Below are 13,611 nucleotides of genomic sequence, written 5' to 3' on the forward strand. Positions count from 1 at the left end.
TTACACTGGGCCCTGTCTCTGTTTATATTACACGAGACCCTGTCTCTGTTTATATTACACTAGACCCTGTCTCTGTTTATATTACCCTACGCCCTGTCTCTGTTTATATTACCCTACGCCCTGTCTCTGTTTATATTACACTACACCCTGTCTCTGTTTATATTACACTGGGCTCTGTCTCTGTTTATGTTACCCTGGACCCTGTCTCTGTTTATATTACACTGGGCCCTGTCTCTGTTTATATTACACTGGGCCATGTCTCTGTTTATATTACACTGGGCTCTGTCTCTGTTTATATTACACCGGGCCCTGTCTCTGTTTATATTACACCAGACCCTGTCTCTGTTTATATTACACTGGGCCATGTCTCTGTTTATATTACACTGGGCTCTGTCTCTGTTTATATTACACCGGGCCCTGTCTCTGTTTATATTACACTAGACCCTGTCTCTGTTTGTATTACACTGGGCCCTGTCTCTGTTTATATTACCCTGTACCCTGTCTCTGTTTATATTACACTAGACCCTGTCTCTGTTTATATTACACTAGACCCTGTCTCTGTTTATATTACACTAGACACTGCCTCTCTTTATATTACACTGGGCCCTGTCTCTGTTTATATTACACTAGACCCTGTCTCTGTTTATATTACACTGGACCCTGTCTCTGTTTATATTACCCTGTACCCTGTCTCTGTTTATATTACACTAGATCCTGTCTCTGTTTATATTACACTGGGCCCTGTCTCTGTTTATATTACCCTGGGCCCTGTCTCTGTTTATATTACACTCGATCCTGTCTCTGTTTATATTACACTAGATCCTGTCTCTGTTTATATTACACTAGACCCTGTCTCTGTTTATATTACACTAGACCCTGTCTCTGTTTATATTACACTAGATCCTTTCTCTGTTTATATTACACTAGACCCTGTCTCTGTTTATATTACACTAGACCCTGTCTCTGTTTATATTACACTAGATCCTGACTCTGTTTATATTACACTAGACCCTGTCTCTGTTTATATTACACTAGACCCTGTCTCTGTTTATATTACACTAGACCCTGTCTCTGTTTATATTACACTAGACCCTGTCTCGGTTTATATTACACTAGACCCTGTCTCTGTTTATGTCGAGGAAATTTCTAAGTTAAATTAACTCAGGCGGAGGCATTCAGAGATGAGCTTCGAGAGAAGTTTATTTCTAAAACTAACGAAATATCTCGGAGAGCCTGCTTAGTCCACACCAAGGCAGAACTCTAAATTTTACAAGCAACCTCGGTTTATCTTTATACAGTTGAAACAGGAATTTTATCTGCAACTCGCCACACATAAACATTGTATCTATTATACATGAGCATTATTCATACGAAACTCTGAGTCCAAAGTTCACCCCGGTAGGCACACTTTATCTGTTTCTTGCATAGTTTCTCTCTGTCCCTATGCTGATAAACAAGGTATCTGGAAACTCATGCAAAGACCAGACAGTCATGTATATACAACATTCTGTTCTTTGAGGCTGATAAGTTTCGGTAATTTTCTCTAGCTCCGTGAATTCTACAGAATCAGCAAAAGCGAACTTAACCCTTCCTTTAACCTAGGACATGGATTGTTTTCTTCTACAACTCCCTCCTTGTTGATCTTTTCCAGATCAACACGCTTTCATATTCTTTTCATGTTTAAAAGGGGGTTCATACCCTTCAGGGTAGGGTCGCATTTCAAGGCATTTTCTTCTATGCGATTTAACCTTTCTTTTATGAACACACTTTTTCTTTCCACGCGGGATACTAGGTCCATTACTTGACCAATTAATTTTTTCAATTTCATCCACATTGCACAAATGATTATCAAAAACGCAAGCAGAACTGCCCCCATGATTACTATGTGGTGTATGGCCATTGGTGGATGTCTCTGTCTCGTTTAGACAGAGCTTCCTCAATTTGCTTGTCATTACGTATCAAATTGTGCAGTCTGGTCAAATTAATTATAGCGGGTAGGGGGTCAATCCTATGCACAGACAGGTATTTTTCTACATTTTGCCACTGCCCAAAGGTATAAGTTATTTTTTCTTCAGGGTCATACAAGGTGTATACTCCTCTCACGCATGTATTAATGGGGGGCCTATATAGAATTCCATCCAGATAGACAGATTTGCTTCCTGTCACACAGATTTCATTCGGTCCAATTTCTGCAATCTCTGTGTCATTTCATTTATGACGTAACCTGATATCTGTAATTGCTGTAATCCTTCATCCCAGGCATTTCTGATCTTTATATCTTCCCCTATCAGTCCTCCGATGACCTTGATTTTATTTTGTAGGGCCTCATTATCCATCGTGTTTAATGCTCCTATTCCTGCTCCCACTCTGCCGAACACAGTCCCTAACACATCCCGTTTCTTTCTTTGGGGTCTTTCTTTTTCAAAAGATACCTTAACACTGGTTGTGTGGCAACCATCTTCTTTCTTTGGGGGATATTTAATTCTTATTGTTAGATTTAATACACCTGGGGATCTTACCACTGGGATGCAAGTGGTCAGTATCCTTTTTAGATGTCCCGGGTCCCGGTCTTCTGGGTGGCCGGATTCTTTTACTGACCATTTTACCACGAATGGGTCTCCTCCATTCACCGGGGTGTTATTCATGCACAACATCCGCTGCCCATCTACCATACTTGTAAATGAATGACGGAGGAAGTCTTTTCTCTCGTTCGGCCCTCCTATGTACCCCCATCTCTTGTTTTTTCCTGTGCTCCGGGTACACTTCATCCACACATTGGCCTGGTATTCTATGAACAACTGATACCCTTTCCCCAATATAAATTGGAATTCCCCTGTTTCTTCCTTCATTCCGCATGCCTCACATCGTGCCGTAAAATTCCCTACTTTACAACTTTGGCCTACTGGGCATATAAAATTTCCTTGCCGCCTTGCACTATTACTGCTTTCCCATACCATATTTCCCTTCCATACTCTTCCTTCTTTTAGGACCTCTACCTCCTGCCGGGAGTTCCCTGTCGCTAAAATGATCAGTATACCTAACGTCCATTTATAATTTTTCCAAGAATCCCTTCCCATCTTCCCTTTCTTGTTTGTTTCTATACCACTCTTGAATTAAGTCGTTATAATCTGTTCCTGAACTTTTGGGCAGTACTTTCAAGTCCAAATATTTAATACAAGAGCAGGTACAGTTCTTCAGCGAGAAGATGGCCTGTTTCTTAGTCAGGCAATCGTAGTACGTCCTGGTTCAATGCCTTTTCTTTTGTCTGTATTTCGTCGGGAAAATAATATTTACAGCGGGTTGCATGCACCCAGTTCGGGTGCTTTGCCAACTTCAGCGCGGTTCGTGTTGTGAGAATTATCTGATATGGTCCTTTCCACCTAGGAGAAAAGGATTCTTTGTTTAATGTTTTTACCAACACTTGATCTCCAGGCATAAAAGGGTGCATATTTCCTTCCGACGGGGGCACCTGTGTCTGCTTTATTTGTTCATGCAGACTCCTTGCTATTTCACACATGGCCTGAGCATACTTTAGTGATTTTTCATCATTCCAAATTAATGCTATTTTTTCAGCCAACAATGGTGGTTTTACGCCGGTAGGCATTGGTCTTCCCAACAAGGCTTCATGTGGTGTCAAACCAGTATTTCGGTTTCTTTGGTTTCTCATTGTATGCAGTACCAATGGTAAGGCATCTGGCCATTTTAATCCTGTTTCCTGACATACCTTGGTGAGGGTAGATTTTACTATCCCATTCGCTCTCTCTACCATTCCCGAGGACTGTGGTTGATATGGGAGATGGAACTTCCACTGGAATCCTAATGCTTCTGCAAGATTTTGCACTATCTTTCCTGTGAAGTGTGTTCCCCTATCACTATTGATTCCCATAGGTATCCCATATCTTGGTACTGTTCCTTTAAATAGAATCTTTACTACTGTTCGGGCATCGTCTCTCCTAGTGGCATACGCTTCTACCCACCTTGTGAACATGTCTATTATCACCAATAGGTACTTAAAACCTGATACTGGAGGCATGTGGACAAAATCAATTTGCAAATTTTCAAAGGGCATACTAGGTTGGGGTAGATGATCATATTCAGCAGGTGTTTTACCTCTGTTATTTTGTTGACAAATTTGGCATGTTCTAGCAACTTTCTCAATTATTACTGATATTCCTGGTGCATACCACTGTGCATTAATAGCATGTATCATCCCTCCCTTGCCCATGTGAGCCTGCCCGTGTGCCAGGCGAGACAGGGGCAAGAATAGAGACCTAGGGCAAACAGTTCGCCCATCAGGGTGATATCAAATGTTGTTTCTCAGAAAACAACCCTGGTTTTCCCAAGTCCTTCTTTCCTGCATAGTAACTTGTTGGGCTGTTTTAAGTATTTGGATGTCTAGTGTCTGTGGAGGGGAGACTGAGACTGCTTGAAGGCAGTCTGCCTGTGCCGAAGCGGCCTGTTTGGCTGCCTCGTCAGCCCTCCTATTTCTTACCGACACTTCATCCTCACCGGTTGTGTGAGCTGCACATTTGATAACGGCTACCTTACTTGGCAACTGAATGGCGTCTAATCGATTAAGCACCAGTTGAGAGTGCTTAATATGCTTTCCTCCAGAGGTGATAAAGCCTCTGTTTTTCCATAGTTGCCCAAAATCATGGACCACACCAAATGCATACCTAGAATCAGTATAGATATTGGCAGTTTGATCTTTTGCTATTATACAAGCTCTGGTGAGGGCAAACAATTCAGAAGCCTGAGCCGAGGTTCCGGGAGGCAGGGCAAATGCTTTGACCATTTCAAGGGGGTTTACAATTGCATAGCCTGTCAAAAGTAAATCATCTGACGGCCTGTACGATGATCCATCTGTATACAGAATGAGATCAGGATTGTCCGTAGGTTCTGTGAGCAAGTCTGGTCTTGATAAGGTGGCTACTTGCACTGTTAATAGACAATCATGCTGGTCTGGATCTTCTATGTCAGTAGTAGGAAGGAAAGTAGCTGGGTTTACTACCGGTGCGCGCCGAAAGGTATAATTAGGGTGTGACAGTAGTAATACTTCATAACCTGTTCTTCGAGACGCTGTAAAGTGTTGTGTGGCAGCGGAATTCAACAGTAATAACACAGCGTGGGCTGTTATGACAGTACATGGATAGTCCAAAACAATAGGTACCGACTTCTCCACCATGACTGCAGTAGCAGCTACAGCACGTAGACATGCTGGCATTCCCCTTACCACTGGAGGCAGCAAAACCGAATAATAAGCCACTGGTCTATTTCCCCCACCGTGTTCTTGGGTCAGTACGGCTGTTGCAAATCCTCCTTTTTCATTCACATACATTTGAAAAGGTTTTCCATAATTCGGAAGTCCCAACGCCGGGGCATTAGTGATCGCTTTCTTTAACTGTTTAAATGCTTCTCTCTCAGGGGTCCATTCCACCTTGGGTGGGGCATCATTTAGAGCAGCATCCCATTCCCGATAATCAGGGATCCATTGTCTACAGTACCCAACCATCCCCAAAAATGACAAGATATCCTTCTTTGTCTTAGGTATGGTGGCTCTTTGAATTATCTGAATTCTTTCTGGTCCGAGCTGCCTTTGCCCATGAGATATGATAAAACCCAGGTACTGGACTTGAGTCTGACAAAACTGTAACTTTTGTAACGACACTCGATGCCCTCTTTCACACAGGTGTTGTAATAGTTTCAGGGAGTCTTGCATACACCTATATCCGTGGCTGGAAGCCACAAGCAAGTCTTCCGCATACTGCAGCAGTACGGACTGGTCTGATAAGGTACAGTCTTCGAGGTCTCTCTTTACTGCTGCTGCACAGACGGCGGGGCTTTCTGTATACCCTTGGGGCAACCTGGTCCAGGTGTACTGCTGTTTCTTGTAGGTGAAGGCAAACAGATACTGACTCTCCTGACTTAGTGGGATGGAGAAAAAGGCTGAACACAGATCTATCACCGTAAAGACAGTTGCTGTTGGTGGGATAGCAGATAGTATAATGTTGGTGTCCGGCACCACAGGGGTGATAGGGACTACTATCTTGTTAATAGCTCTCAGATCTTGCACAAATCTCCACTCATTCGGCCTATTAACCTTTGGTATGGGCAGTATCGGTGTGTTACATGGGCTCTGTGTCTTTTCTAGAACTCCTTGTTCCAACAATGCAGAAATGACTGGCTTTATCCCATCTTCTGCCTCTGGAGGCAGTCTGTACTGCTTAATGCTTGGTAACACGGCATTCTTTATTAGCGGTACCCGATGGGGTACTGCAGAGCGTACTTGTCCAACATGATTCTTATGTTTTGCCCAAAGTTCCGAAGATACTTGATTCAATGCCATTGGCAGCTTAGGGCTTGGTTGTTCAGGGGGCTGCTGTTTTTTAAAATTGGAGGCATGACCCTTACCCTTCCACCAGAGAATCCCCCTGGTGCAGGCGATGAATTCTATCTGAACATTCTGTAATTCTATTACTGCCCAAGGTCGATAGCCTGGTTGCTGTTTCTCCTTTTCAATTTCTACAATCATCGGACCCATATCTTTGGGTTTCGCTGGCGGTTTTACAGCCAATGTCAGATGGGGTGTCGAGTTCTCTTCTTTAAACCGCTTCTGCTGTAAGGGTGTCAAATTCATGGCTACCCCTAATCCTTCTGGTCCGAAATAAATGCAGGGTGTAGCTTCTATTATTTCTTCTTTATTTAGAAAGGGCTGTATTAAGCACTGGTAAGTTTCAGCTTTTTGTCGAGTGTACCAGGCTGTACAGTGAAGCTGAACTGCCTCAAAGCTTGTTAAAATTATATACATCAATTCTTCGGTATTAGAGTCCAATTTAGTTTTTAAGTTTTGTATAATTTCATGTATCAAAGGGAAATAGGAGTTGCTATTCAACTGCCAATAATAGAGGGCAGCCTTTTCTTCATTATCTTCCCTCTTTTCTCCCTCAATCCCCTTGAGGAACTGATGGATTTTATTAGGTGGGAGTTCCATGAACATTCCCTCTTGTGTACAATAAATTATGGCTCCTAGCTTGCATAAAATCTGCCTTCCTAATAAAGGGAGACGCGCTGTTTTAGAGACTATCAAAGCCTCGTCATTAACTTGTTGTCCTTCAATGATCAATCTGGTAGGTTCAGATAAAAATTCTTTCATGGGGATACCGGCCACGCCCAAACTTAAGACGGTGGTGTTGCTTACAGGTAGTCCCACAGAGGGTGGTACAGAAGACATAGTAGCACCGGTATCCACCAGGAACTTCACAAGTGTTTCCCACTTTTACTACTGCTAGAGGGTTTTCTTCTTTGCTGATAAGCGGAGGGCTGCCGCTTGTACCACTCAGCCTCCGGGGCATCCCTACGCTGATTGGTGCGGGTTGGGGTTAGAGAATGAAACCTGAGGGGCCAAGGGAGGTGGAGGTTCGGGGAAACCCCCTTTCAATCCTCCACCCTGTTTCGGGGGGCACCTGCAATCCCGGGCCCAATGCCCTTTTCTTCCGCAATTTCTCTACACATCTTGGGATCGATTTCGTTGGGGCCACTGTCCTCTTCCCCTTCCACGTCCTTGTCCCCCAAACCCTCCTTTATTATTTTGTGTGTACCCTCCTTCCTTTTTGCTGATAGTATTGACCTGTCGTTTTGGCCTCATTGTCTTTATAGGTGAATAGTCCCTCCCTATCCATATTAGCTAGTACTGTAATTGTCTCTTTCCAACTTTTTCCTTGCCAGTCCAAAACCTTTATTTTATAGGTTCTCGCGTGTTGTGGCAACATACAATTTAACAAGGTTTGTACTGCCAAAGGTTCATTTTGATCCATAGGTATTCCTGCATGTTCCTCCCAACTATTTCTCCATCTGCCTGCGAAGCCTATCATTGATTCTTCCGCCTTCTGCAAGCAGCGGGTGACTTCCCCTATATCTCCGTGCTTTTTAGCTCCCTTTAATATGGCATCCTTGCCCCTGTGTTGCAACCAATGTTCCCGGGACTCATTTCCTTCTTCCTCATCATTTTTTCGCCAATCTCCGTTTTCACCGGCGGGTATAGGGAACATATCTTTTACCCCCTGCCAGGAAGACCCATAGGCCGCTTGCAATAATAATTTAACATCTCCTGGGAGTGGATTGTAAATTGTACATGTCTGCTCAAGCCGGTTGTGAAAAACTATTGATCTTTTTACCGGATTCGGGGCGGCCGAGATCATATCTCTGGCTTCTCCGGGAGACCAGAGTTTCAGGACTGCTGTAGTTCCTACCATTACCCTAGGATTTTGGCCGACGGGGGTTTGGGAACTAGAGTCGGCGGCTTCTTTTGCCGTTTGTTGCCTTGTTTGGTGAGGACCTCTCCTCCCTGTGTCCTGGTTTGCTACCCCTCCCTCTACTGCTTCGGCTTCCCCTGATCCTGATGCTCCCGGATCTCCTCCACCGGGTCCTCCATTAGGTGGCTGATCCGGAGGGGCTGCTAGTTCCCTCGGAGCTTGATTTCTATGGGCCGCAATTATTTCTCTCATTTCCTGCCAACTATCTTGTTTTGGGGGTTCTATACGGGGGTAAAGTCCTACTGCTGGTGCTGAGGGGATAGGAAAACCCGGAGGACTGTAAGAGGGAGGTTTTCCACCTTTTCGTTTTTCTTTTTCTTCCGGTTTACTTTTGGGGGGTTGATGCCTTTTGGCAACCTCTGTCCATTTTTAAAAACAGTTTTCCATGTAGTCCTTATCCCAAGTAGGATCTCCCACTCCTTCTTTGGTTACTTTTCTCCATTCCTCTATCAAGGATAACTTAAAACTTCCTTCATATGGCCAATCCCCATCAGACCAACCGTACAAATCGCTACTAAACGTTACCGCGTATCTGTCGTCTCCTGTTTCTTTAATTACAGTGTCTGCCGGTGAGCCGGGCGGCACAATGGGATCTCCTACCTTCTCTCGTTGCTTTACTACCTTACGGATTCTTTTCTCGGTTTGAGGATCTAATTTCATTTTTTCAGTCGAGGCATCGTCTTTCTTTCCTTTTCTAGGAGCTGGGCGCGAGCGCTCTGCTCGACTAGAGCCGTTTCCCATTTGTCCGGGTGTTATGTCCCACGATCCTTTCTGAAATGAGAGTTTAGTACACGCCTACAAAATATACAGTATTTTACAAAGCGCTCACCGGTGTTCTCTTTTCTGCTCAGCTCGGGGTCTCCTTTTGCCTTTTTGTTACTTTAGCTTCTTTACGGTAGCTACCTTATGCCTCAACCCCTCCCCTGGGGATCTCAGCGGCTTGTCCTTTTTAACTAGGACTGCCCAGGCACCTTCCTCCTTTCAGCTAGGAAGGTGCTTTAAAATTCCTCTTTTTTTTTAAAAAAGTTAAATTTAGTTCTTTTTGGATCTCGTTATCAGAGATCCTGCCGACTACGCCAGAAACTGTCGAGGAAATTTCTAAGTTAAATTAACTCAGGCGGAGGCGTTCAGAGATGAGCTTCGAGAGAAGTTTATTTCTAAAACTAACGAAATATCTCGGAGAGCCTGCTTAGTCCACACCAAGGCAGAACTCTGAATTTTACAAGCAACCTTGGTTTATCTTTATACAGTTGAAACAGGAATTTTATCTGCAACTCGCCACACATAAACATTGTATCTATTATACATGAGCATTATTCATACGAAACTCTGAGTCCAAAGTTCACCCCGGTAGGCACACTTTATCTGTTTCTTGCATAGTTTCTCTCTGTCCCTATGCTGATAAACAAGGTATCTGGAAACTCATGCAAAGACCAGACAGTCATGTATATACAACATTCTGTTCTTTGAGGCTGATAAGTTTCGGTAATTTTCTCCAGCTCCGTGAATTCGACAGAATCAGCAAAAGCGAACTTAACCCTTCCTTTAACCTAGGACATGGATTGTTTCCTTCTACAGTTTATATTACACTAGACTCTGTCCCTGTTTATATTACACTAGACCCTGTCTCGGTTTATACTGGGTCTTTTGTGCTGGCCCAATAGGGTGTGCTGGGCCTGGAACTGGGGGTGAACACGGGGCCTGCGGGCTGTGATTGGTGGCCTGGGCCCGAGCCTGGGTGTGTGTGAATCGGATGGTGCGGAGTGTTGTCACTCGGGACTGGATCTGCACTCTGGCTGTGTAACCCTCCCCCCGCCTCCCGGGGTTTATTAACCCAAAGGAACTAATGGTTCTGCACTTTGTGACCGACAGGCGACAAGCCCCTCCCAATGTCTAGCCCCCGCTCCCCCCGAATCATTCCATGCAGGTGGTGCTGAGAAACAGGACTGGGGGAGGAATGTACTGGGACTGGGGTAAGGCACTTCAGCTGGGGGAGGCAGATATTGGGACTGGGGTAAGGCACTTCAGCTGGGGGAGGCAGATATTGGGACTGGGGCAAGGCACTTTGGCTGGGGGAATCATGCATTTCAAGAGATGGAACCCTGTGAGGTGCAGCAAACATTGCAGCGTTTGGGAATGACATGGATTCATTCAGGCCGGGCAGCGGGGATTATTTCAGGGAATAACAGTGGAATTGTTTTTGTTTAAACAGATGAAACCCTGTCATTGTGGAACAACCACGCTTCTCGTGTCCTGGTTAAGTACGTGTGCAATAAGTGTCGTCATCTGGAGGAGCTCGATCTCTGGGTTTCAGAGCTTGAGCAGCAGCGAGTGTCACTGCATCCGCGAGGCTGAGAGCTACGTGGATAGCACCTTTCAGGGGGTCGTCACCTCGCAGCATAAGAGTGTGCAGGCAGAGAGGGAATGGGTGACTGCCCAGACAGACATGGAGGACCAGGCAGGTAGTGCAAGACCCCTCTCAGTGCATCTCACTCTCTGTACTGGTGGTTCCTCAGGGAGTACAGCCAGAGCCAAGTCCAAGGCATCATGGGTGGCTCAACTGTACGGAATGGAGGGAAGGGCAAAGTCAGGTAGGCAATAGTGAAAGGGGTTTTAATAGTTACAGGAACAGACAGGCATTTCTGCTGCCACTGACATAACTCCAGGATGGTCGGTTGTCTTCCTGGTGCCAGGGTCAAGGATATCATTGAGAGGCTGCAGGACATTCTGAGGGGCGAGGGTGTTCAGACAGATTCCTGAGGGGCTGGGGACTGTACAAGCCGGATAAGGTCACACCTCAACAGGGCCCCGACCATTATCCTCCCGGGGTTTGCTAATGCTGTTGGGGAGGGTTTAAACTTGCTTGGCAGTGGGATGGGAACCTAAGCACAGATTCAGGAGGGAGAGAAGCAAAGCTTGGAAATGGGAGCAGAAAATTCGTAAATTAGTTTGGAAGGCAGTGGAAACAAAGGCTAGAAAATCGACAACAAAGGAGTTTGGCCGTGTTTAATGGTATATACTTCAATGCAAGAAGTCTAGGGGATAAGGCAGATAAGCTGAGGTGTTGTTACAGCAGAGAGGAGGGATGAGATGTTGGAAGGATCATCAAATGAGGCCATATGTGTTGAACTGATGAACAAAAGCGGGGCAATCACAATGTTGGGAGTGTACTATAAACAGTCAGAGGGAGATAGAAAAGCAAATATGGAGGAAGGTTTCTGAGAAGTCCAAAACCAATAGGGCAGCAATAGTCGGGGATTTCAACGACCACAGAATCATCGACATTTACAGCACAGAAGGAGGCCATTCGCCCACTGTGTCTGTACTGGTCGAAAAAGAGCTATCCAGCCTAATCCCACTTTCCAGCTCTTGCTCCACAGCCTTGTGGGTTATGACACTTCCAGTGCATATCCAAGTATGTTTCAAATGTGGTGAGGGTTTCTGCCTCTACCACCCTTTCAGACAGTGAGTTCCAGACCCCCACCACCCTCTGGGTGAAAAGTGTCTGCTCAACTCCCCTCTAATCCTTCTACCAATTACTTTAAATCTGTGCCCCCTGGTTATTGACCTGTCTGCGAAGGGAAAAAGGTCAGTTCAGAGAAGGTTCACAAGGCAGTTCAGAGAAGGTTCACAATGTTGATTCCTGAGGTGAAGGGGTTGTCATATGAAGATAGATTGAGCAGGTTGGGCCTATACTCATTGGAGTTTAGAAGACTGAGAGGTGATCTTATTGAAATGTATAAGATGCTGAGGGGGTTTGACAGAGTCGATGCAGAGAGGATGTTTCCCCTCGTGAGGGTAACTAGAACTAGGGTGCATAGTTTCAGAATAAGGGGTTGTCCATTTAAAATGGAAATGAGGATTAATTTCATCTCCCAGAGGGTGGTGAATCTTTGGAATTCTCTACCCGAGAGAACTGTGGAGGCTGGGTCATTGAACATAATTAAGGTGGAGATAGACAGATTTTTGATCGATAAGGGAGTCGACAGTTTATGCGAGAGTGCAGGGAAGTGGAATTGGGGCCAAGATCAGATCAGCCATGATCTTATTGAATGGCGGAGCGGGCTCGAGGGGTCCGATGGCCTACTCCTGCTATTTATTTGTCCTTATGTTCTTATGTCCTTCCTATCCACTCCATCTGGGACCCTCATAATTTTGTACACAGTTCTACCCTCAGCCTCCTCCATTCCAAAGAAAACAACACCAGCCCATCTTAACATTCTTCAGCTAAAATTCTTCAGTCCAGTCCAGGTAAATCTCATCTGTACCCTCTCCAGTGCAATCACATATTTCCTGCACTGTGGTGACCAGACTGTGCGAATACTCTAGCAGTGGTCTAACTAGTGTTTGACACGTTCCGAGCATAACCTCCAGAGTCTGGAACTTACTGCCTGAAAGAATAGTAGAGGCAGGAACCCTCATCGCATTTGCCAAAGTACTTGGGTACGCATTGGAAGTGCCGTAACCTACAGGGCTATGAACCAAGAGCTGGAAAGTGGGATTCGGCTGGATAGCAGTTTTTCAGCCACACGACACAGTGGTCCAAATGGCTTCCTTCTGTGTTGTAAACTGCTATGATTCAATGACACCTGTCTGATATAAACCCACTCCATAGTCACTGACACGAATCCCCTCCCTCTGATATAAACCCACCCACAGTCACTGACACCAATCCACTCCTGTCTAATATAAACCAACCCCACAGTCACTGACACCAATCTCCTCCTGTCTGATATAAACTAACCCAACAGTCACTGACACCAATCTCCTCCTGTCTGATATAAACTAACCCAACAGTCACTGACACCAATCCCCTCCTGTCTAATATAAACCAACCACACAGTCACTGACACCAATCTCCTCCTGTCTTCCATATTACAAATGAGGTCTCAGATCTCTGTTCGGTCCAATGCGGGAGCTACAGTCTCTGTCGCAGGTTGGACAGACGGTGGTTGAAAGTATGTTGGTTGAAGTGCCGGTTTGTTGAAGTGGTTGGGTTGTCGTGTGCTCCTCCCGCCGTCAGCACTTGGTCTCCGCTTGCTCCAGGTGGAGAGACTCGAAGTGTTCGACGCCCTCACGGATTATTCTCTTCCACTCTGAGCGATCTTGTGCCAGGGATTCCCAGGTGTCGGCGGGGATATTGAACTTCAAGGAGGCCTTGAGGGTGTCCTTGAAGCGTTTCCTCTGCTCCCCGGGGCTCGCTTGCCATGTTGAAGCTCCAAGTTAGAGTGCTTGCTTTGGGAGTCTCGTATCGGGCATGTGGGCGATGTGTCCCATCCATCGTAGCTGATCGAGCGAG

The sequence above is a fragment of the Pristiophorus japonicus genome, chromosome 23 (assembly GCF_044704955.1).
Source record: "Pristiophorus japonicus isolate sPriJap1 chromosome 23, sPriJap1.hap1, whole genome shotgun sequence".
NCBI classification, from domain to species: Eukaryota; Metazoa; Chordata; class Chondrichthyes; family Pristiophoridae; genus Pristiophorus; species Pristiophorus japonicus.